The 22,398-nt window shown below is 34.9% G+C and overlaps 1 pseudogene; it reads right to left on the bottom strand.

Moving 5' to 3' along the window:
* Nucleotides 1-12,088: 12,088 nt before the first annotated feature.
* LOC149560327 (putative disease resistance protein RGA4) lies at nucleotides 12,089-19,309 on the bottom strand (annotated as a pseudogene).
* Between the last annotated feature and the right edge of the window lie 3,089 nt (nucleotides 19,310-22,398).

The following is a 22,398-nucleotide window of genomic DNA, read 5'->3' as shown; positions in this document are numbered from 1 at the left end:
TATAGAGGGGGATCAAATAATGAAGTAGAATCTTTGGCCCTACTATGGGGACTGAGGATAGTGAGAGCTAGAAGAGTTTATAGACTCATTATTAAGGGAGATTCTATGTTAATTATCAAATATGTGAAGGGTGAAGGCCAGTGTAGCTGGAAGATAAAAGTGACAATAGAGGAAATCTACAACTTTTTGAATGGGCTTCTTGAAGTCCACATGGATCACATCTATTGAGAAGGCAATAGAGTTGTTAATGACCTAGCTAAAAATTTTCATAACGTGGAAGGAATAAAGGAATGGGATGATGTCAGCCAAACCCCACCATCCACATAAATGATAGTGAAAAGTGAATGTACTCTTTGTAGTGCAATATGATGAAGTACAACAGGTGGCATATTGGTGTGGATCCAGGTGGGTGGGAGAACCCAAGAATTGAAAACTATAAAGTCTAGAATATTTGGAAATATTTTGTGATTATTTACATTTGGGGTTCTCTCACCACGAGCATTAATACTATGGCAAGAGTACAATCTGCACGAATTTTCTCAGTATGATAAAACCACCAAGGATGGTCATTATGAATAATCATAATGAAAATTCGCTTGTGCTTTACTCAACACATAGTTGACAACTTTTAATTTTGATGGGAAAGGTACCTTTCACATGTGCTCAAGCTAGAGGGGGATTGGAAATCATGAAGCCTTGTGATTTTATGATGACAATCAATTGCTTTCTTAGGTTCATTTTTAGCATTATATATTTAAACTATCATAGCTTCCAAGTTCTATCTTGCAACAAGGGGATGCCGATGCAAACTAAGGATTTGATGATTAAACATGATGAAGATTTGGGTGCCAATAACTACATTGAACTAGATAAGATTGAGGACTATATTAGGGATATTAAGGTGGCATGGGTCTATCTACGAAGCCATTGAAGGGTATGATGAGCATGTGTCCCTACAATTTTTCAACACCTAGAATAATAGTAAGGTGAACATTAATGTGGTGGTTTTCAAAATGATGGATGAGCTTGTCATGATGGTTGGTGGGTTATCTCTCGAGGGCAAGAGTTGGCATAAGAAGGATAGAATTGCCAATGAAACGAGATTGACAAAATTCTTCCACCCTAAGTAGGATCCTATTCATACGTGGGGTGGATTTTCAAGAAAGGATCTACCCAAACCTTAAGACATAGCATGCTATGCCATTATGTGCTACATCATGCTCAAAGATCGATCTTAGGTGTTGTATTATTACCACTTTCCTATTTTAAACCATTTTAAGAACCATGACCTGATTTCCTTTCCACACCTTATGTTTCATTCGATGGAGGATAATGGGCTTAATGTTAGGAGAAAGAGGGAGGAAGGAAGACTATTTTATATCCTACACCATGCCTTCATGTTTAAACTCTATAAGTTCCAACTCACCCTCAACTCGCCTCTTCTTGTTAATCCTCTTGCCATTATTACTCCCCAAGTCTCCATGGACCCTAGCGCTGATTCTACCTTCAAGAAGGTGGACAAAAATCCACTGAGTAATAGGAAAAAAATCAGCATTATTGACTCTGATATTGATACTGGGTGGAGTAATAAAGTTCTAAGGAGGTCCAACAAAAGGCTGAAAATGGAAAAATTTAAGACACTCCTCATATAGGAGGTGAGTTCTAAGTCCATGGAGAGTGAAAGGAGATCCACCAAGAGGAAGAGGAAGGTTATACAACCTGGCTCCAAAAATAAGGATGTTCTAAGCCTTTCCCACATTTTGGACACCATGGAAGCCAACCTATCCCTGAATAAAAGTTTGGGGGAATATATCACCTCTCCTATGAAGGATGTTGCAAAGGGTGGGGGGAAGAAGGGACGTCATAGCCGTGGGAAGGATCAAAGTAAACCTGTTTGGATAGGTTGGAGAAATTAATCCATGACCTGGACAACAATCAGGAAGCCCTATGTTGAAAGGTTGAAACCCTTGCCAAGTTCTCTACAAAATTCATGCATTTGACAACCAACACACTGTACTTTCTATAGGTGAACAAGGAGGAGAAGGACTTGGAAAAAGACAATGAGACCACCTACTCCCTCTACAGCTTCCTAGTAGATGATTGGCTCAAGTCTCTCCTAGAGAAATCCGTCAAGGAGGAGGTGGAGAAACCAACCATGGAGGATCTTGATGAAAAGGAGGGGGAGGACCTAGAGGAGGAGGGGAACTAGCCCCCATTCTTGTTTTTGTTTTTCTTTTTATAATGTTATGGTTAACTGTGAACTCTATGCCCTTGGTGGCACTTTTGGTTAATATGGATATTAATCATTTTAACATCACTTGTAATTTACGCTGTTGGATTATTTTTTGGCATAGTATCTATGTTAAGGGAAGTATGGTTGATACTAATATTTTAAAGTATATTATTATGGTGTTAACTGTTAAGGTGTTTTTGATGTCTAGAAAAGGGATTAGTAACTATCAGCTGGTCTCCAACCTTTTGTATTACGGGGTCAATCCCCCCTTTTTCGCTGCTATTTAATACATCAAAAAGAATTCAAAAGTATTAGTCTCTTACCTTAAAAAATAATAATAAACTAAACTAAACAATTATTTTAAATAAATAATGCACATTGTTTTTCACGGTTTTCAAAAATTAAAATAGCTGAGCCAAAGATATTAAATATTCCACCCATCATGTAAATCATCAAACTTTTTTTCTTAAATCGAGATTTTCTGCTTTCATTTTCTTCCAATCTTCCCCACCTTCCTTTAACCCTTCCTCTAGCTCACCACTTGGCTTGTGAACAACTATTCTCTTTAGTCCCCCCAGTCGCTCCAATGGAACTTTTTTCACCCGCGGATAATTTATTATCCTCAGTATTTCAAGACGTTGCATTGCTCCCTCCTCCAATGCCTGTAACTCCTTCAAAATAGGGAAGTAAGCACTAAGTAGCCTAACCAGCTTAGGAAATCCTCCACTCCTGCCAAAGCTCTTTCGTAATTCTTTGCTTCTCAAATCCCTAATGAATACCAACGTCTATAAGTTCGACATGTTTTGGAGCATGTCAATGTTAGTTCTATCAGATTTGCCATACTACAAGTCCAACTTAGTACAGAGAAACAAACGAGCCCAAGTAGTCGAAGGTCTTTCATAGCGCTCATTTTCTGTGGAAATGCTGGAAGAGTGGATTGTTCTATATCGCCCTTCCTTGCAGGAATCTTATTCTGTACTGCCAGATTTCTCATTTTCACTAGAGGTTCAAGGATGCTATCTTCTAAACTTCTCGACACACCAGGATCTTCAAAACAAAAATCTATCTCCTAGAGATTGATCAAATTGCTGGCATGTTTAACATTTATCAATTCATTATCTTGAGTAGATAATGTGAAAATCTCTGATCTGAGTGTCCTTAGTCTCATGAGACTTGAGATTCCCTTAGACATATGATAGTTGGTAAGTTCTTTTGAGCGATCTATTACATCAAGATGGCAAAGAGATTTGAATTCACCTATCCAAACAGGTACATGTTTGCATTGTATGCTAGTGCAATAAGAATAATAAAGATACTAAAGACTCTTTAGTCTTCTAAGACAATCTAGCACCTCCTTGATCTTTGTACTCCACAAATTGATCACAGTCTTAAGAAGCTTCAATTTCCAACACATTTTGGCAATGTAGATATTGCAGTGTTGCTCAAGTCAAGAACATATAGTACATTTGTACGTTCAAATAGATGTTCCAAAATGCTTGTAATTCCTGGATTCTGAGAGAATGAAAGAGTGCGAAGAATCCGGTCGTGACGAAGAGAGCTAACTGAAATCAAATTACTAGTAATACCTTTTTTAGGCATTAATAACCTCTGAGACTTTGTTTTTTTCACTGGAAAATCAAAATCACACTTGTGCTCTGTACTTATATTAATAATCAAATCAAGAAACAAGTCATGAAGGCTGTAACATGTTCCAACTCTATCTACATCCGACAAACATAGATTTTGAAGCTGTCATAAGTAAATCAACCCATTATCATACTGGTCTCTGGTCTATGTATTTTTCTTGTGGAATAAACCCTTCCGCTATCTATAAGTATATAAATATTCATGATTTATCTTTGGGTAGCTTGAGACTTACCAGTAGTAAAGTTTATCCAAACACCAAAACACCAGAGGCCGGTCTTGATGATGGACCTTATATGACAGCAGTATCTTGTTTGTGATAGTCAAACTTCATTGAATGTGAGTGTAACTCTTTCCAGTCTAAATTTATAAGAAAAGGAGCCTTCTCTAACAGTTTGGAAAAGCGATGGCATCTTAGTTGATCTCTTCAATGACGTGATCGATATGGACCTTCATATTTAATGAGTTTTACGATACCTGTCTCGGTGTCTTGGTCGTTGAGGACGAGGTACCGCCGGTTGAGATTTGACGTCCTTTCTCCATTCCTTAATCTGAAGTTAAATAATTGCATATTACTATTCATCAAAAAAATTTGCATATTTTGTCATGGTGGAAAGGCCGCTTCAGATTTGACATTCTTTAACGTAGGCAAAGTTCCGGACACTACATATTGTGAAGATAAAAACAGTAACAATCATGATGTCCTGATAGGACGGAACAAAAAGTGACAAAAAATTAAAGAAAATAATATTTGTGGAGAAGAATGATGAGTGCTTACGCGGGTGATAAAACTCTATCCAATATTTTAAATTAGGATCAATTTGATATTGTGTATTTTTTTTAAAACATTTGTAAGTAAATAAATGTTTCTATAATAGTCTTTATATATAAATTATAACATCGCAATGGTATATTTCTCTTCATTACAATAGTATTTGAGGTAAGGCTTGTATTTATTTGTACAATGAATTATATTTATATTAACATCATTATAAAATATGTCACAGGCTGATATTTAAATTAATAACCTATTTATGACGAGAAATAATAGGACATTGTAGGATAGCAAACTTAAAAAGAAGATTGACTTTTTCAATAAAATAAAATATGTGAAGGAATGTTCACACCTAAGTTTTAGTTCTCTCAATCTTGTAGAAACCTTAAACAATATACAGGTTTTTTCAAAGGAAATGAAGTAAAGTAATAATAATACTCTAGTGTTCAAAAACCTCCCCCTCTCACAGAAAAAACCCTAACACTCATGTAGGTCAATAGGGTCTTATGGCAAGACGATCTCAAACCCTATATCTCTAAACAAAAGGAACTTACCATCCCCATCTCAGTGCTAAGCACTTGTTTTTCAGAGTTAAAAACCAAAATCCCAAAATGATGAATGGATAATGGAACAAAAGCATCCATCCAGAAAGCATTTAGCATGTCTAGGGAAAAAAATGTAGAAAGATCAATGGTAACACCTCCTTGGATACTTCAAATGAATATTGTTAAACTATGTTAGCTTTGTAACTCCTGTCTATGGTAACGCTACTTCTGAGGGTCGCCCCCCTCCAGACTTGGTGTAGGTATGCCCAGATCTATGCATTTTCACTTTTTCTCAATCTGCTATTGTTGAAACCCATCCATGCTCTAGGGCTTAAGTGTCCTCTTCTGGGATCCCTTGTGTTCCCATTGGCTTTCCTTGGTGTTTTGGATCACAAGGAGACAAAAAGGATGGTGGAGATCCCCAAATTGGGGTCAAAAAATGCACTACTTGGTCACAAGGGTGCTATTTGTTTGAAAGAGGTGCCTAGGATATCTCATGGAAAAGATGACCTAAGAGCTAATTGCCAAACCTAGTCATTGAGAATATTTCACTCAAATTTTCTTAAGCCTTGATGGGCTATTATTTGATTTTTCGACCATCCATTGAGATGGTAAGAATATGGTGCTAATGAAGATGAGTACTCATATCACCAGGATCATTTAATATTATGCAGGTTGTTCTCTATCCCAAAAATGTGAAGGCATACAAAAACAAGGTCTAGTTTTAGATCACTTAAACTTGACATCAACATAAATGTCAATATTTCTTTTCTTAATTATATATTTGAAGACTCAGGTCATCTTGTCATATTTGTACATAGTAGATGTGGAAAATTGACTTTTACTATTTTATCGTACATAATTTATTTTCTCCAACATTATGTGTATCCTCATGTTGCATAAACAATACCTTTAAGTACCAAAGAATATAGTAGATTGGGTATCTTATTATCTATCATATATCACTTTTCTAGCATTTTACCTTATATTTTGTATGGTTTTTGGTTTTGATTTCAATGAGCATTTAATTCTATATTTTCCATATATATATATATATATATATATATATATATATATATATATATATATATATATATATAGTGGGAGAGTGACAATGTTAGAGTAAAGGAATAATTTCATTTCATTTATTAAGATTTCACTTTATGCACATGCATTTACATTAAATAATTAAATATTAATTATTAAATGTCAGTTACCTCATAGGGTTTCCCTTTTAGATTTTACAATCTCCTTTTATAAGGATTAATTCATTGTATATTTTTTCTCATTGTCTTTTAGTCTAATAATATATTCTTGCATATTTTGAGAGCCAAAGTCTTGCCTTCTCTTGTCTTTTTCTTCTTTTTGATAGGTTCTTTCATGCAGACATTTTACTGGATCTGTGGATTTTTTCTCATAAAATCCTTCATGGTATCAAAGCCAGATCTACTATAGCTGGTTCAGGTTGATTGAAGAAACTAGGAAGAAGGGTTTGTTGAATCAGATTTAGTAATTTTTGAGTATTTCTTGTGGGAAAAAGGAGTTTTCCCCAAGTTAGATCCTTTTGAGTCCAAACACACATAACATTGGAATTAGAGCATGTCAAAACCCCTATTTCCATATAAGACACTTCAATTTCGAACGTCATTGACAGGAGAGACAATTTTTTTGCTTCCTAGGCCTGTACAAACTCTACACACATCTTGAGGAAAAAACATGTTTTTTTTTTATTTAAAAAAATTTAAAATTTTAATTTTAAAAATACTGCTACCCTTTGTATCAAAAAGTGCAACTAGCGACCCGCCAAAAAACCACTATTGCACCACTCACATGCAACCCATGCCCAGCTCATGCTGCACTCATGCCTAGCCACTATTACTACTGCTCTGATCAACTGATGCTACCATTGGGATACATCACTCGCATATCACTAGTGGGCCACTAGGCTAGCTTGCCCAATCAGGAGCCTAATGGATGCCCTAGGGGGCTAATTTTAAGCTCCTAGCCTTTTTTTAGGCCATTTTTTGACATTACAGGGTACCTGTCAATTTTTTGGCTCTATCTAGAGCATACTATAGTGTATTTTGGCAAACAAGATACTGTTGGAAATTTAATTCTGAGATAGACACATTGGTGCAATTTTTACTTGTGAATTTTCAAAAATGGTACTTATTTTTATAGTTGAATTCAAATGATCTTTTTGCATTCTAGAGAGCATAACTTGCTCAATTTTGCTCTAGTTTTAAATCTCAAAGAGGCTTCGAAAAGGTATCCATGATCTCTTTCTAGATCCTCTATTATTTTTGTCAAATTTTTTTAAAGGTACACTTGATCCTCATTTGAATCTTTTTTACTCTTCTCATTGTATAAGCTTTCTTTCTAGCTATTGATGTCTAGTTTTTGGCATTATGAAGGCTGTTCTATATTGTTGTTTCTATCATTTACATTAGTAAACTAGAAGTATATCAAAATAATCACCATCTAAAAAAAATATAGTCGAGACTTCTTCTTGTTTAGAACTTCTGACCTCTCATAACTATCATAGATGGATATCTCTGATGACATGACTTTTTTGGTCAAAAGGGGTGTGGTCTTAATTAGACACAATGTAGCCAGTTTTACAAAGGCCTTTTTAGGTCATGTAGCACATGAAAAAGATGGATGAGGGAATAGGGTTGATTTCTTTATAGGTATTTGAGAGACTATAGTTTCATCTCGATGGGTACAATAACCCTCTAGCTATGTGGACCAAGTTTAATAGCTTGCTTGGTACAATGAATGAGTTGAGAGAACTTTTGGTAGAGATAGAGCTTACCTCTCTTTTATTAGATTATTTTCCTTTCGTTGAGGACTTCTTGATGTTGTTCAAATAGTAGCAATCTTTATTGCAAGGTTGTCAAAAGATCAAGATTGACACTAAGTGCATTGCCTTATTCTTTCAAAGCTTTGTTGGAACTTTCAAATTTTTGCTTCTACCTTGTACTTCACCATGGATGCTTTAAGTACTATATTTATGATGCCATCTTTTGAGGTTTTTTGTGATTGTTTGACTCAAGAGAAAGCTAAGATCTCTCAATTGGATTCTCTCACAGGCTCATAGAATCATGCATTGGTAGCTCAAATATTTTGTGGATAGAAGGATAATAAACAAAAGTCACATCCTACAGAGTCTTAGATTAATTTAGTCCTACCCTCTCTTTGAGCCTACCTCCTTACAAGCCAGATAAACCAAAACAAGATAGAACAAAGTGTACTGATTGTAATAAGCCCAATCATGATGAGTCACAATGTTATGAGAAGAAGTTAAATCGCTATGCCAAATAGTATTTAGGTTTGAAAGCACTCCTTCAAAAAGAGAAACATCCATATTCCTTCTCCTTCTCATAGATCTTCTTCTTCATCACCATTTTAGTGAAATGGTAAAGACATAGGAAAGGTTCATGCATTATGTGCAACTACTACTTCACATTCTTCTAGATGGTCATTGGATTCAGGGTCTTCAAACCATATGGAACCATGTTAGAATATTTTCTCTTCTTTTAAAGCTTCTCCTACTCTATACATTTTGATGGGGAATAACACTATTATGACTATATGTAGGAAATATTCTATTGGCATTGATGATGGTGCATTCCATGATGTATTTTTTTCTATCCTTGTCCTCTAACCTTCTCACTATCAATTAGATTACTCATAGTGGGACGGGAAAGATAGTTGAGTTTACACATGATTCAATGCACATAAGAGATTGAGATACATGCAATATTTTTCCTACAAGGAATTTTTATCATTCTTCATACCTGTACTCTTTCTCTAATTTTGGTCCACCATTGGAGAACCACTCTTCCTCTCCATGAGAGCTAGTTGAGGTGAACTCAGGTCACTTGAACTTATGTGTTGTTCCTAAGACTAGTGTTGTTACTTATCCACCTTCATCTCCTATTCAGATTCCATTTATTGCATAGGATTCCTCTTCCACATTTCCTAACATTTTAGCTCCATTTATCAAGCCACTTAGATTATTTGTTGAGGATATATCAAAGGAAACCCATCTCTCAGATGATAGATTTAGCACACTTGTTATCGCACCTCCATTGGAAATTTCATTACAAGATTCTCATGCATTCTCTTTTGAGCATTAGGTAGGACTTTTAGCTTCACCTTACATTTAGGGCTTTTATCTTCCTTGTCCACTGTCATTGCTTCTCCCATATTGGAACCACATTGGCATGATCATTGACACAGGAGATCTACCATTCTGCGGGGCTATTGAGTCTCTAGCCTCTCTCATGGGGGGTTTCATTGTATTTTTGGTTTTGAGAGAGTCTCTTAAGACATATCATTTGTACTTTCCTTTCTATCTCTTCTTGGGGTAGGTTTTCTTCCCACTTGATTTTCTATATTTCTCCATTTCATAAAGATTTTGGTTGTGATTGGGTACCTCATCAAACCTTGTTTTCATGACCCAAGTTTTCTTTTTCATACATTGTTTGTATCTTCATTTTTGCTCTCCTTAAGGTGGTGAATTAAAGTAAAGGATTAATTTCATTTCATTTATTAAATTATCTTTACTCCCTACTTAAGATTTCACTTTATGCACATGCATTCCCATTTAATAATTAAATATTAATTATTAATTGACATTTACCTTTTAGGGTTTCTCTTTTAGGTTTTATGATATCTTTTAATAAGGATTGATCCATTGTATATTTTTACTCATTTTCTTTTAGTCTAATAATATATTCTTGCATATTTTTAGAGCCAAACTTTTGCATTCTCTTATCGTTTTCTTCTATGTGACAGGTTCTTGTATGTAGGTGTTTTACTAGATCTGTCGATTGGTTATCATCAAATCCCCCAAACAACAATAGAGTTCAGTAAACTTCATAAAATATTTATGATCATTTCCCATTAGAGGTAGGTTACACATTCCTTATGGTACATCTTACGCCTCAAAGTTGCAAATATGTGTGATAGTTTTACTATTTTGTTGGCAACATTTGATAAATGTTGAATATCATCAAATGCTTAGCTTTTGCACCCTAAATATTTTATTGGTAGAATTATATGATTATATTTAGTATCCTAAAAAGTAATTGGCATAATACATTTCAACCAACATCAACATGTCAATATTTCTTAATTTTCTTTAATGTGTAGATTAAATAACTATTTGTGCCCCTTTCTCATTTTATGTTAATGAGAGGAAAGGCATTAGCAATTCTTAAATGTTCTATATTTCGAACTTAAAAACTATCAAATTGTACTTCAAGATATCTTTATCTTCATTGCGCATGGTTATAATTACTTGAATCATGCAATTCATATGCCTTTTTTTAATTTCTTCTTTGCAAAATATCAATCTTTTAGTAATTATGCCTTTAATCATTTTTCTTGATCTAGGAAACACTTGATCTTATAATCTCTTTGATTAACAAATTTGGTGATGTAGATAGTCATTGGAAAGATGTTGCTAATAATGTGCACAATAACTTTGAAGCAACCTCTTACTTGTTCATGGGAGTTGGTCTTTCCCTCAACACACTAGCACTTTTTATTTCATTGTACTTATTGTCTTCTTAACCATCCTTATGTAATGTTTCTTTCAAGATTTTCACTTGTAGAACCCCATAGATATCCCTAAATAATTATCCTAAAATACATGTACACTATTAATATAGTAATAGTATTTTTAATCATTTTTCCCAAATTGTTTTTCTAAGTTAAAATTGGTGGTATTCATTATAAGTGCACATTAAAACTATCTTCTATTCTAAGCACATTGAAATCATAGATGAGATTTGATACTACTAATCCCATGCTTCTAACTTATGTTTCACATTATTTTCAATTACTTGGAATTACATTTACTGCCAATTTGACAAGATACCAAAACATTCCAAAAACAACAATTCTATTGAGTGTAAATTTTTTCGCAATATTTTTAATTTTATATGCAACATCATTATTGATGCTTGTGACGATGTCATAAGAGAATCAAAATAAAATTCTAATAGTATTAAAAGAAAAAATTTCATGATTTAGATTTGGCTCAATATATATCATAATTAGTATTCTTGGATGAATAAATCTACATTGCTTAGTTGTATTCCCATTTCACAATTTCCTACCAAAAAATGCATCACAATCTGAATAGCGCTAGTGTTTAAACATATTCTTTAGAACAACATGATTTTCCAAGTTAATTTTGTGTTCTACATTATTTTTCTATTAAATTATTCAAGGATTTGTAACTTCTCTAGAAGTTTGTGTGCCTACTTATGAAGCACACATTACATATCACCATATCTTACCCTAAAAGTCATAGTATAATAGGAAGGAACTTTGATGCCTGTGTCCCTTGTTTATATTCAATTTAGATATTATTTCTAAATTAACAAAAAAATTGAAAATTATGTGTTTAGTAAAATACATTTATATTATATTTTTATAAAAGTACAATTTAAATAATAATAAAAATTTACACAATTTCTTTCTATAATACTATTTATTCAACAAAAAATAGATATATAAAGAATAAAAAATAATAGGTGAAAAACTTTTGAAAAAATAATGATCTTTTGCATCACAAACAAAACAAACGTAGAAATAAAAAATATTTATTAAAAAATTGGAAGATCATAAATATTATTTATTTTGAAAAGAAATATATTTATTCTATATCTTAACATTGTAGAGGAAAAAATTAATATGCTACTTATAATAGTAAAATTTCAATATCAAAATTTGAACCAACCTTCCCTAACTTCTTTGACCTTTCCTCTAGCTCACCTCCTAACTAAGAAACCACTCCCTCTTTATTCTCCATTACTACTCCGCACTCTCTCTAAAAATTTCTTGGCATGTAGACATCGATTTATTCCTAATGCTTCAAAACACTTCTATCTTGATGTTGGAATTATAAGCTTTAGATTTATCCCAATCTTCTCCACCTTCCATTAAACTCTCCTCTAACTCACCACTTGCTTCAGAAACCCCTATCGTCTTTAGACTCCTCGACTGCTCCCATCCTTCTGCAACTTCCTTTACCTTCGGACAATCATAGATTCCCACTACCTGAAGACATTGCATTGATCCCTCCTCTACTACTGGCAACTCCTCGAAGAGAGGGAAGCTTTGAATAATGAGTGTAACCAGCTTAGGAAATCCCCCACACCCGCCAAACTTCTCTCGCAATTCTCTGCATCTTGAATCCCCGGTCAAAATCAAGGATTGGAGGTTGGGCATGCTTTGATGCGGCAGGTAACCATTGCAGTCAAACAATGAAAGCTCTGTGAGATTTACCAGACCACGTATCCAACTTGGCAAAGAGAAATGACAGAGCAAAAGTTGTTGGAGATCTTTCATAACTTTCATACTGTCTGGAAATACCGGAAGACTGAATTCTTCTATATCTGTACCCTCCCCTGTAGGAATCTTATTTAGACAATAAAGAATTCTCATATTCACCAGACGCTCAAGGATACCATCTTCTACACTTCTCAAGGCAAGTTCATCTTCTAAACTGAACCATATTTCTAGCAGATTGATTAAGTTGCTGACGTCTTTAACATTTAAGTACTCATTCTCTTTACTAGAGAGCAGGAAGATGTGTGATCTCAGTGTCTTCAGACATACAAGATTCGATATCCTTTGGGGTATATAACTGTAATCAACTTTTACTCTAGGAATGAAGCATTAGTGTGATGTTTAAGCCGTTCGGTGTACATCAAGATAGGAAAGAGATCTGAGGTCACCTATCCAGTCAGGTACACGTTGTAAATAAGTGCATACAGAAACATCAAGATATTCAAGACTCTTAAGTCTTCTAACACAATCAGGCACTTCCCTGATCTCTGTTCGAGACAAATTCAAAACCTTGAGAAGCTTCAATTTCCCAACACTTTTTGGTAGTGTAGAGATGGCAGTGCCGCTCAAGTCGAGAACACGGAGTACTCTGAGACGATCAAACAGATGTTCCGGAATACTTGTAATTCCTGGATTCTGAGAGAATGAGAGAGTGCGGGGAAAACGCTGATCATGAAGATAGCTTTCTGAAATTGCATCGTTGGTTAAACCCCTTTTAGACAACAGTAACCGGCGGCAGCTTGTTTTTTTCACTGGAAGATCAAATTCAGACTTGTTATTTACTGATGTGAATAATTAATCAAGAAACAAGTCATGAACCGTGTAACAAAAGTCAATTCTGTCTGTTTCCAACAGATAGAGATTTTGAAGTTGCTGTAAGTAATTGAACCCAATATCAAACTGTTCTATCTCAACTTCTTCTGGGAGAAACCCTTCGGCGTTCCACAGATATATTAAATATTCCTGGTGTATGTATTTGTCCTGTTTTACTGCAGAAAAAGATATCCGCGTGTCCTCTGGAAAGAAATCAAAATAAGCAAAGCAAGCTTTGAGATAGAGAGGAAGAAAATGGTAACTCAGCTTGGGTATTTGCATTGTGGCGTCCTCTGCCCCTGACTACATCCCTTAACTGCCTCAGTTTTGACTGCCACTCCCTTATGTCCGTACAGCCAGCCATGGATGCTGCAATCGCTTTAACTGCCAGTGGCAACCTGCCACATTCTTCTACGATCTGATAAGCCAACGTCTCCAAGTGCTTCGGTGGCATATTTCCCTCACAATCAGGGAAAGCGAACAGGCAAAACAGATCCCAACTCTCTTCCTTTGAGAGTAATTGCATCTCATAAAAACGAGCTTTCATCTTCGCACCAACATCTCATTCTCTGGTGCTAACCACAATTTTACACTGGCTATTACCGCCGGTGGGAAGACCAAGCCTTTGTATCAAGTCACCTTGTACACTACTCTTCACAGGTCATCTAGAACAATCAGGCATCTCCTGCCTTGCAGATGCTCGTAAATCAGCTCAGCTGCTCTTACATCACTTGTACCACTATCTAACTGCAAATTAATGTTCGAGGCCAAGTCACACTGCAATATTCTAAGAGAACAGGTCTGTGAAACAGAAATCCAGGCAGAAATGTCATACCCATATTTTGTTCTGTTGTAGACATGCTGCACAAGGAATGTTTTCCCCACGCCGCCCATACCAACCACGACAACAACTCCAATTGCAGGATCATCTAACAATCCCTCTATGTCCTCCACTTTCTCCTCCACCGCAACTGCTTGTACTGAATCGGGCTTGCTCCCTCTTCTGAACTGCGCCCCTCTTTCGGAAATGCTGGTTGATGGCTGATTTGAATTCAATAACTGACGAACAAGATTGAGCTCCCCTGCCTTTTGCATAGCAGAGCTCATCCTCTCTTTGACATCTTTAATCCTCTTCCCCATCTTGCGCCGGAAGATGAAAGAGGTGGATAGAGTGGATCAAAGATAAACATGAATGCAATGATAAATATTCAAATTAATAAACAAAATATAGATTCATCAAACTGTGCTACAACACTTAATACATAAATAAAATCTATTACAAATCTTTAGAATGCTACAGCATTCTATCCACTCATGATCCACCATGAGAAACCCAAAATGGGCTCTGCTGATCACAGGCCCAATCCATGATATTTATAAGCAAATGCATATTTAATGCTGTAGAAAGGAGTAGTCAATCTAATTAATGCTGGACGGTGAGGCTGGTGTGTTGGCCAGTGCTTGGACAGATGCACATGAAAAATGTGTGGTCTATTTCTCTGCGGCTGTGGACGGCTATTTGTCTGTGATGAACGGCTGTGTGGCTATGGACGGTGGGAGAAATTAATACTGCTAACACTCCCCCCTAATTTCTTCCACTAATGCTACTGCATTTATATTGTTTTCCCTTGTCATAATTACTTCTGGTTTTATGGCTTACCCCTAACTGATGCAATATCAAAGTGGTTTTAAGTTCACCACAAACTTCTCAAACATCCTACAAATAGTTTCAAGATAACCATAAACTTTGAAATCAAATTGTTTACAAACCAAGCATTCATTGGTTCTAATGACCACGAATCATCACTACGGGGAAAACTATCATCACTCTAGGCCTTTCTCTTTTGTACCTGTATCAAACTAATTATTGAGTCCATATAAAAAGAAATCCATCTACCGAGACACATGGGTGCCCAGCCGCTATACTCGCCAATTCTATAGGAATCCTTTTTGCATACATGGTTCATCAATATGTCAAACCAAAAATCTTTAGGGTGTCAGGCACAATTGATAATGCACCCCTTACAATAGCTTATTAACAAACAATTCTCATTCAATCTCCATCACTTGATTGGGGGATATCAATTCAGCAATCTACTATTGCATGACTACATTTGATATGACAAAGCCTTAAACATTTTCTCATCCAGATTCCAACACTTAAACTCCAAATCAACACACACAGAGACCTTTGCACTATGACAATGAGCTTTAGCACACCATCTCACCTTTTATTCAATATGTTACGCCTAAGATAACCAACTTAACTTTAACAACTAATGCATAACAACTTGCACACATATTTCAAACACAAACATAATAAAAATTTCCATGATCAATATCTCCCATGCCATGTGTATGCATTCTCTGGCACTCTTGCTTACACAAAGATGCTCCATATGCTTTGAATCTATGAATGATAGCGTCACACAATGCTAACTCAAACACACCAACTTTGACTTCCTTATTTTCTTAGCTTCTCTAATTTTTATAGCAAGCCTTCAATCTCTTGATTTGTTCTTCTCTTTATTCTTGTAGAGGATAACTTCAAATGCCATTGCCTGTTGGGCTACGATGCCACAACACTCTTCACCAATTCTAAACTTCTTGAGCTCTCCATGATCTCTAGGATCATATCCCATTAGCTCTGATACCACTTGAAAGAGGTGGATAGAGTGGATCAAAGACAAACATGAATGCAATGATAAACATTCAAATTAATAAGCAAAATACAGATTCATCAAACTGTGCTACAACACTTAATACATAAATAAAATCTATTACAAATCCTTAAAATGCTACATCATTCTATCCACTCATGATCCACCATGAGAAATTCAAAATGGGCTCTACTGATCACATGCCCAATCCATGATATTTATAAGAAAATGCATATTTAATGTTGATAATATAATTAATGCTAGATGGTGAGGTTGGTGTGTTGGCTGGTGCTTGGATGGTTGCACATGGAAAATGTGTGATCTATTTCTCTGCAACTGTGAATGGTTGTTTGTCTATGATGGATGGCCGGTAGGTGGGTAATCAGTAGAGCCCATTTTGGGTTTCTCATTGTGGATCATGAGTGAATGGAATGTTGTAGCATTCTAAGGACTTGTAATAGATTTTATTTATGTATTAAGTGTTGTAGCACAACTTGATGATTTATACCAATAAAATAAGAAAAATAGAGATTCATCAAACTATGCTACAACACTTAATACATAAATAAAATCCATTACAACTCCTTAGAATACTATAGCATTCCATTCACTCATGATCCACAATGAGAAACCCAAAATGGGCTCTGCTCTGTTTCTCATAGTAGTCTTTTGATTTGTTCTTCTCTCTATTTTTGCAAAAGATAACTTCAAATGTCATTACTTGTTGGGCTATGTTGCCACAACACTCTTCACCAATTCTAAACTTCTCAAGCTCTTGATCTCTAGGATCATCTCCCATTAGCTTTGATACCACTTGAAGGAGGTGGATAGGGTGGATCAAAGACAAACACAAATTAAAAGATAAGCATTCAATTCAATATGTAAAATAAAAAGACTTGTCACAATGTGCTATGACACTTCATACATAACCAAAATCTATTACAAATCCTTAGAATTCTACAACATTCTATCTACTCATGATCCACCATGAGAAACCCAAAATGAGCTCTACTGATTACAAGCCCAACTTATTCTATTTATAACAATTGCATATTTAATGCTATAGGAAACATGAGGTGGATAGAGTGGATCAAAGACAAACATGACTGCAATGATAAACATTCAAATCAATAAGTAAAACACAAAGTCATCAAGCTGTGGATCAAAGACAAACACGAATGGAATGATAAACATTCAAATCAATAAGTAAAACACAAAGACATCAAGCTGTGGATCAAAGACAAACATGAATGCAATGATAAACATTTAAATCAATAAGTAAAACACAAAGACATCAAGCTGTGCTACAACACTTCATACAAAGACAAATATTTTCATGACTTAATGCATAAAACAAATAAGTCATTAACATAATCATAGTCAAGATAACATTTACTATGTAATGTTTAATCCATTAAATCCTTAGAATGCTATCTTATCCACACATGTGTGGTCTTATGAATCTGTATTTTACATATTGATTTGAATATTTATCCATCTCCTTCAAGTGGTATCAATAAGAAAAATACAAATCCATCAAACTGTGCTACAACATTTAATACATAAATAAAATCTATTACAAGTCCTTAGAATGCTACAACATTCCATTCACTCATGATTCACAATGAGAAACCCAAAATGGGCTTTGCTGATTACCCACCTACCAGCCGTCTATCATAGACAAACAACCATCCACAACCGCAGAGAAATAGACCACACATTTCCATGTGCAGCCGTCCAAGCACCGACCAACACACTAGCCTCACCGTCCAGTTTTAATTATATTACCAACTCTTTCCTATAGCATTAAATATACATTTTCTTATAAATAGAATAAGTTGGGCTTGTGATTAGCAAAGCCTATTTTGGGTTTCTCATTGTGGATCATGAGTGGATGGAATGCTATAGCATTCTAAGGATTTGTAATAGATTTCAGTTATGTTAATGAGTATGAAGTGCTGTAGCACAACTTGATGTCTTGCATTGGTGCTCCTCTTGTTTATCATTGCATTCATGTTTGTCTTTGATCCACTCATGATCAATTGCATTCATGGATCATGAGTGGATAGAATGTTGTAGCATTCTAAGGACTTGTAATGGATTTCAGTTATGTTAATGAGTATGAAGTGTTGTAGCACATTGTGACAAGTTTTTGTATTTTACATATTGAATTGCAAAGAGAGACAAATAAACAGAAATAAAACTAATTTCATTGCCTTACCGCCTTGCCAAAATGCATTACATAAGGCCTCTATTTATAGAGGATATGAGAACTCTCTAGACTACAGCCAAACATATTGCACATGCTATAATTTATTATAATATTACATATGTTAAAACATGGGCAGCTAGGATGACAGACTATAATGTATTTTGTATTCAAGAAAGTTCTGAAACCTCTATAAATAGAGGCCTTATGTAATGCATTTTGCAAGGCAACAAAGGCAATAAAACTAGTTTTATTTCTATGTATTTGTCTCTCTTTGCCTTCAAATTGGTATCATATGATTCTAGAGATTGTAGAGAGCCTTGAAGGAGGTGGATAGAGTGGATCAAAGACAAACATCAACTAAAAGATAAGCATTCAGTTCAGTATGTAAAATACAAAGACTTGTCACAATGTGCTACAACACTTCATACATAACTAAAATCTATTACAAGTCCTTAGAATGCTAAAGCATTCTATCCACTCATGATCCACAATGAGAAATGCAAAATGGGCTCTACTGATTACAAGCCCAACTTATTCTATTTATAAGCAAATGCATATTTAATGCTACAGGAAACAGTTGATAATATAATTAATGCTAGATGGTGAGGCTGGTGTGTTGGCCGGTGCTTGGATGACTGCACATGGAAAATGTGTGGTCTATTTCTCTGCGGCTGTGGACAACCGTTTGTCTATGATGGATAGCTATGTGGCCATGGATGGTGGGAGAAACTAATACTGCCAACAGAAGATTGATTGATTGCAGCAGCAGAAACACAATTGAATGGGCATTGCATACAAGTGCTCAACAGTGCACTCATCGATAATATCCTTAGCATCAAGAGCAATATTGCTCACTTCTGACAGCCATCTCTTTGTAGAAGCATTGAGCTCACTCTGGTCATCTACAGATCGTAGATAATCAGATATATCTGTGACCCTCATCTGCAACCATTCAAAGTCTTCTCTGAAGTTAAGCACCAGCATTGCTTCATTCATTACAATCTCGCCGAGCTTTTTGACAACGGCTTTGGCAACATACAGAACAAGTCCTTTAGCCATCTTTGATTTGATACAAAAACTCTTATAATTGAATAGCAATGCAATTCAAATATGATTGAATATGAGTATAAACCCATACAACTCTCTAAATTCATAAGAAGGGAGATTAATGTGGTATAAACTCTTACAACTCTCTAAATTTATAAGAAAAGGAGGACTCTATCCCAATATAATAATGAAGTCAATTCGATCTATTTTATTTCGATTCAAGGGTTGTGCCATGTTTCCTATCTAGTTGTGTTGAGCTGTACTGCCCAACTTCATGCCATGAAATACGAGCATTGATTCATCTTAGTCTTGGTTTACAGTCAATGAAGATATTTTTATGCTGAGAGGTGTTCTATACAATCACAGCACAAATGCCCAGCACGGGAATATGCCAAGATTCTTTGTCAATAAAAAAGAATTGGGAGCAGTTACAAACTTCCAAATTAAATATTAAAAAAGAATTCCCAAAATAATAGCTGGCTGAAATAATAGGAATCCAAATGGAGGCTGAAATAATAGGCCCGAAATAATAGGGCCCGAAAAAGTAGGGCCCGAAAAAGTAGGACCCAAAAAAAATAGGGCCCGAAAAAATAGGGGTGAAATAATTTTGCATGCACATTCATGCTTATTTTTTGCGGGGAGTGGGGGAATTTGAAACAAATTCGCGGAATGTGAAGAGACGTCCGTTGGGGGATATGAGGAGCCTCTCAGAAGTTATAAAACCAAGGCTCCTCATTTCATTTTCATTTTATGTTTTTGCAGGAAGGAAGAGGTGGAGGTTATTGGAGGATTAGATTGGAGTTTTTGAATAGGAGTAGATTGAAGTTTTGGAGTAACATTTTTGCAGGTGAGATTTCTATTTTTTATTTACATTTTCATTTAGATTTAGATGTAAATTGAAATTCAAAATTAGTTATAATATTTTACTTTGATTTAGATTTCAATTTTAATTAATTTCATTTAGATTTAGAATTCTATTCATAACTATTTAGGCTTGCATTTAATAGTTTAGTCTTGCATGTTTGATTTAGGTTTAGATTTGTATTCAAAATGTATATGATTTATATATTTTATAATACTTTTCATTGTTAATGGTGCTTGATGGGAGTGTTTTAGGGGTGTCTTCTTTTCTATTTCTAAAATATTTTGGTCCAATATGTACTTTCCTAACTAGATCTATCCATTTTCTTCTGATTCATGCATGGAGCTTCCTGACGCTATTAGCGTGTTGCTGGGACTGAATGGGAATGGATTAAAGGTAAACAACTGACTCTGGATGTGGATATGCATTTGGAATTGGCTTTGCTGTGGCTCCAATTTATAGGTTCCTTCCTACTGCCTATTCTTTCGATGGTTTGATCTAGTTATGCCGAGAGGCATTCTATTCAATCACAGCACAAATGCCCAGCACGGGAATATGCCAAGATTCTTTGTCAATAAAAAAAAATTGGGAGCAGTTATAAAATTTCAAATTAAATATTAAAAAAGAATTCCCAAAATAATAGCTGGCCGAAATAATAGGCCCAAAATAATAGGGCCCGAAAAAGCAGGGCTCGAAAAATAGGGGCAAAATAATTTTGCATGCACATTCATGGTTATTTTTTGCAGGGAGTGGGGGAATTTGAAACAAATTCGTGGAATGTGAAGAGATGCCTGTTGGGGGATATGAGGAGCCTCTCAAAAGTTATAAAACCAAGGCTCCTCAATTCATTTTCATTTTATGTTTTTGCAGGAAGGAAGAGGTGGAGGTTATTGGAGGATTAGATTGGAGTTTTTGAATAGGAGCAGATTGAAGTTTTGGAGTAACATTTTTGCAGGTGAGATTTCTATTTTTTATTTACATTTTCATTTAGATTTAGATGTAGATGTAAATTGAAATTCAAAATTAGTTATAATATTTTACTTTGATTTAGATTTCAATTTTAATTAATTTCATTTAGATTTAGAATTATGTTCATAACTATTTAGGCTTGCATTTAATAGTTTAGTCTTGCATGTTTGATTTAGGTTTAGATTTGTATTCAAAATCTATTTGATTCATATATTTTATAATACTTTTCATTGTTAATGGTGCTTGATGGGAGTGTTTTAGGGGTGTCTTCTTTTCTATTTCTAAAATATTTTGGTCCAATATGTACTTTCCTAACCAAATCTATCCATTTTCTTCTGATTCATGCATGGAGCTTCCTGACGCTATTAGTGCGTTGCTAGGACTGAATGGGAATGGATTAAAGGTAAATGACTGACTCTAGATCTGGATATGCATTTGGAATTGGCTATGTTGTGGCTCCAATTTATAGGTTCCTTCTTGCTACCTATTCTTTCGATGGTTTAATCTAGTTAAGTGCGGATTGAGAGGTTCTGGCTCATTCCCACCGGTTTGTAATTTTGTCACAATGTCTAGCATGTGGCATTCTGATGGGATTCTTCATTGGAAAGTAGTACGGATAATTATGTCAATGCTAAATGACTTGTCCAATGTGATAATTGGTCTGGATATAGATGCGACCATGGTGATTTTCTTAGCAATACAATTGAAAAAAAAGGGAAATCTCATATTAACACAATGTTAAAGGAAATCTCTGAGCAGAAATGCTTATAAGTACATTCAAATTTATTTTGTAACTCATAATATCAATCTCACTTTTTCTTGTGCTCCTTTAGTCTAAGAAAGGTAACAAATTGGAGGAACAAATTGCTTCTGTAACGGCAGTTGCAGGTGCAATTATTTTAGCAATTTTGGGCATTCTAACTGTTCCTGTGATGGGTACTTATGTTTTAGTTCTTAGATTATGTGATTTGGTTGTATTTAGAGTCTTTAGTAATGTTTGAAAGTATTGTTAAATATAATAATAAAGATTAATTTAATGTTAAATATAACATGCTACAACACTTATCAAAAATATCAAAAACACAATTGCTACAGCAAAACGAGAATGGAGAAAAAACTTCAATTTTTGAATTAATTCGTTTGCTTAAAATAGATTACAATTGCCATATTTTATATTGAGAAATGCCTCATATGGACTTTCACATGCTTATTTAACTACACTACAATCAAGACTAACTTTGTACTTAATCTAATTTTATCGAATGAGACT

This window comes from Cupressus sempervirens, chromosome 4 (assembly GCF_028749045.1).
Source record: "Cupressus sempervirens isolate cs-2001-9-10 chromosome 4, ASM2874904v1, whole genome shotgun sequence".
Classification (NCBI taxonomy): domain Eukaryota; kingdom Viridiplantae; phylum Streptophyta; class Pinopsida; order Cupressales; family Cupressaceae; genus Cupressus; species Cupressus sempervirens.
The sequence above is the reverse complement of the archived record's forward strand: the minus strand, read 5'-3'. Positions and strand labels throughout refer to the sequence as shown.